At 40.0% G+C, this 4539-nt stretch overlaps 1 pseudogene; it reads right to left on the reverse strand.

Annotated features, from left to right (window-relative positions):
- Positions 1 to 2190: 2190 nt before the first annotated feature.
- Positions 2191 to 3891, reverse strand: LOC110578771 (annotated as a pseudogene).
- Positions 3892 to 4539: the final 648 nt, after the last annotated feature.

Raw genomic sequence — 4539 nt, forward strand, 5'->3', positions numbered from 1 at the left:
TCAACAGCAGTGTAGTATCCCCATGGCCAGGCACCCTCCCGCTGCCGTTTATCCTCCAATATCTGCCCGCAGAATCACGGCTCCCCGCTTCATACCTCAAAACCAACCGCCTGCAATATTTTGTTTGTAGAGATCCAGATCTTCTTACATCTCAGGCTGGTTTCGTGGGTGCTCAGAGTGGTCTGGTAGATATCCAGTTCAATTCCGGGGACCAGTTGAAATAGGTCCCCTACTCTTCTGCCATCTTTCCCCCCATCCATAAGATTTTTTAAAAGAACTTGAATAGGATTACCAAGGTACCCATCATAAAATTGTCATTGTCAATATCCTTAGAGAAGAAATAATTTCAAAATTTACTTCTGTCTTGGGTTAAAAAAAATACTAGAGAAGTGTCCAAAAAGAAAAAAAAAATATGAAAGTAAGAAAGAAATACAGAGAGAAAGAGAGAGATCTTACAGAGTATCATTTTTAAAAACATAGCCAGTGATGACAAAATCACCATACATAGATGGTTCTTAACATCTTGGTGTCTAGGGATAGCATAGCATTTAATTAGAGGCAATTCTCTAGCAATTCTCTCCTCTTTAGCATCAACATTTCTTTCCATACCTAGTTATTGCTCCCATCTTTTTTTTTTAAGATTTTATTTATTAGAGAGAGAGAGAGAGCATGAGCAGGGGGAGGGGCAGAGGGAGAAGAAGACTCCCCACTGAGCAGGGAGCCCGACGATGGCTCAATCCTGGGACTCTGGGATCATGACCTGAGCTGAAGGCAGTCACCCAACTGACTGGGCCACCCAGGTGCTCCTATTACTCCCATCTTAAAAACACAAACACCTCTTGACACCACTTCTCCTCCAGCTACCACCCTTCGTACCAAAACTACCAAATAGTTGCTTCCTTACTGTCTCCAATTCCTTTTCTTCCTTCCAAACTGTATACCTTTTATTTCTTTTTATTGTCTTGTTTCATTAGCTAGAACTTCTAGTTTGATGTTGAAAAGGTATGTTGGGAGGAGATATCCTTTCCTTTTTCCTGATCTCAGTGGGAAACATTGAGTTTCTCACCATTAAGTATGATGTTAGCTCTAAGTTTTTTATAGGTATTCCTTATCAATGTGAAGAAGATACCCCTCTGTTCATAGTTAATAAGAACTTTTATCATGAATGGGTGTAGGATTTTGTCAAATGCTTTTTCTGCATCTATTGATATTAATGTGGGTTTTTGTGTTTTTTTCATTTTCAGCCTGTTGATGTGATATATTACATTGATTTTTAAATGTTGAAGCAGTCTTGCACACCTGGGATAAATCCCACTTGGTTACAGTGTACAATTCTTTTAATATATTGTTGGATTTGATTTGTTAATATTTTGTTGAGGATTTTTGCATCCATGTTTATTCCAACCCCTTTTCTGCCATTGTGTCTTAAAACACTTGAAAATGCTTTGTTCCACCACTGCCCAGAGACTGTTTTATTTACAGCCCCCAATAACTGCAATATGTGAAACCAATGCCTTTTCCCTGTCCCCACATGCTCTAATAGCAGACTTGAATGCAACTGGTTACCTCTGATCCTTGAAGATTTTTCTTCACTTGGGTTTCCTCTTCCTCACATCTCCCCTGCTGACCCTCCTCATTTCTCTTTGGACCTCTTCTATATCACACACAGTCTCATGGTGTTAGATATCAGCAATACAGTGTCTACTCCCAAATCTTTATCTTCAGTGCAGACCTGTCCTCTAAACTCTTATCATATATCTAGTGTTCTATGTGAAATCTTCAAAATCTGCCCAAACCAACTCTTGATCTTGGGGTTGTGGGTTGGAGCCCCATGTTGGGTGTAGAATGAACTTAAGAATAAAATCTTAAAAAAAAAAAAAAAAAGATGAGCTCAGGGAAGGAGCCTTAGCCAGTGTGGAGAAGTCTCCCTGGGCCACCCTAGAGTGTGCCATGTTTTTAGTACAAAAGCAGTCCACTAAGGAGAAGCTACCTGGAAAAGGGGTGGGTTGGTACAGGGTGGGGTCACACAGGTAATGTGAGACAACAAAGCCAGGACAATATGAAAGAAATAATAAAAGAGAGTGCTATGAAGCAGGAGGCAAGAAGGAGAGATTTTTTTTTAACTTTATATTTTATTTAAAATTAATAAAACAATAAACACAGTTTTAGGTAAATGACAATTCAGTACATTTAATTGGATAATGGAAAAATATACATACAAGCACACAGGTCCTTAACCAACATTGAACATTTCAGTCTATTTAGTCTTCTGGAATTCCAATTTTTTTTATCAGTTTTATTTTCTTCAAATCCAAATTCTCTTTTGGCCCAAGATTTTATTGCAAATACATTATCACTCCATCTGTCAGCAGCTTCTTTGGCTACTTTATTTGCTTGGCGTATTCCGTCTATAACTTCCAGGTCACATTATTTGTATTTTTCTACTGCTGCCTTTAGCTGTTCCCTTTGGTCTCAAAGTTAAAAAAGCTCTTTTGCTAGCATGGTTGGTTCATGTCAACTAATTTTAGTTTCTGGAAGCTTTCTGGTAGGTCTGTGTGCTTTTGGTTTCTCTTGGATAACTGAGATTCCAGAACCTCCTATCTACATTTCCTCACATGAAGAACTTCACTTGGAAAAGCCCAACAATCATTAGACGTTCCAATCCTTTCCCAGCCAACCACACCATCATCAGCTAAGCTTAGAAGGACTTCTTTTACTGACAGAGCAGTAATTTCTTTCTTTTGGGGAACAATCTTCTCCATGTCTTTAATTGAAGTACATCTTTCATCTCAAAAAAATATTTCCATCTTGCAGGCTCTCTTTTCCTCTGCACTCAATCCTTTTTTCCTTTGACAGAATTTAACCTATCATGGCATGCAAGTAAGACTCAGTGTGGTGTTTCCCAAATAAAGGGACTAACTCCCTATTAACCAGCAGCCAAAGCACAGAAGGGCAGGGGTTCCCGCCCTTTAGTGAAAAGGATTTTCACAGAAATCATCTAACTAGCATAAAGTAAGATTCATTAGGTTACTTTTGAAATTGTGAGCAATTCGCAAATGGGCTCTACATATTACAATACATAAAACCACTCATTTGTCAGAGATCAAGAGCGTCTTTTGGGATCTAGGGACCCCCACAGCACCTGCCCACTGGCTGGCTGACACCTTCTTTCCTTGGTCCTGATAAGGGGCTGCACCTTTGATGGCCCTAACCAAGGAGCCTGGGGCACTGGTCCCGAAGTGACTCGTGGTCGTTTTGAGGCTATGTGATGCTCGAGTCACATTCTGGAAAGCTCAGCTTGTTTAACGGAACCTGCCCTGGAGGCTACCAGGGACAACGATGATGTCAGAGTGGAGGGAGGTGGCAGGTCCCCATGCTTCCCTCCTGCGGCCCAGGGGCATTGAGAAGGAGAGACTTGAAGACACTGGGCTCCCTTCAAAATTTCATTTTGGGAAGAATTTGTTGGTTTGTGATGAGAGAAAGAACTGCATCGGAATCATGTTCACTGTCTTTTCCCAGGCAAGTGGGGTCAGTGTTCTCCCCCAGGCTGGGTGAGCACCACCCTTCCAGCGCTGCCTGTGAACGCCAAACCCAAAATGCTCATACCTCTGCTTTTTTGTGAGCTGCTCCCTCTGCCTGGAAAGCTTTACTCAAGGTGCTTGCAGAATTATCTCCTACTGACCAAAGCTCAAAGCTAACATTTTCTGTGAAGACCTCTCTGCACCTCCCCCCAACCTTTTATTTTCCAAGAAGAATAAAGCACCTGTCCTTATGCCAGTCACACCTTTGTAATATTGCTGCTACTCGAGTTATCATTTTGCATGTAGCTTTCTTTTTTATTGACAGTCTTACTCCATTATCAGCCAGATCCTGGAGGGCTGCCCCTTCCATTTACTTGCACAATGTCTGGTATATATCAAATTCTCAAAATGTTTTCCGTGCTTTAAAAGTCAAATACAATCTTAATTCTTTTACCATGAAGTGATGGTAGAAAGAGAAGGAAGTCCTCACCTCCAAAGGGTAAACATGTAAGTTGATTTTATACTAAAAGAAGATTTTAAATGTTCACATTTTTTTCCCCCATACTTTTTGGTGTTTCGTTTGTTTTATGATTTTGAATGTTAAAGTGATAAGAAGCAATCAACCTAAAGAGATCAAAATTTTATATTGGCAAAAATGACATAATAAGATTCAGTTTAATGAATATATAGCATCTACTGGATCCAAAATTCTAATCATTGGGGTGGGATGGGGGTAGAAGCAGCAGTTGAATGTAAGGTGGCACTGTGGTTAAAATTTGACTTCAAGGTATTTTGAGATTATGATGAGTGGAATTTTTATGCATCTAGCCAACAATTTAAAGTTTCCAGCTGTTGTAGACTTGGGAGAAATGGCAACTTCTTCATCCCTCTGCTTCTTTTCCTTGAATTTGTCCTTTAGCTATCTAGGTATAAAACATAAGTTCTTGGAGCCAACTGTCCAGTAAGATGACCTATCAGAATCTGTGTTCCAGTAATAATAGAAATATTTGTGTCTGAT

This window comes from Neomonachus schauinslandi, chromosome 4, assembly GCF_002201575.2.
Source record: "Neomonachus schauinslandi chromosome 4, ASM220157v2, whole genome shotgun sequence".
Classification (NCBI taxonomy): domain Eukaryota; kingdom Metazoa; phylum Chordata; class Mammalia; order Carnivora; family Phocidae; genus Neomonachus; species Neomonachus schauinslandi.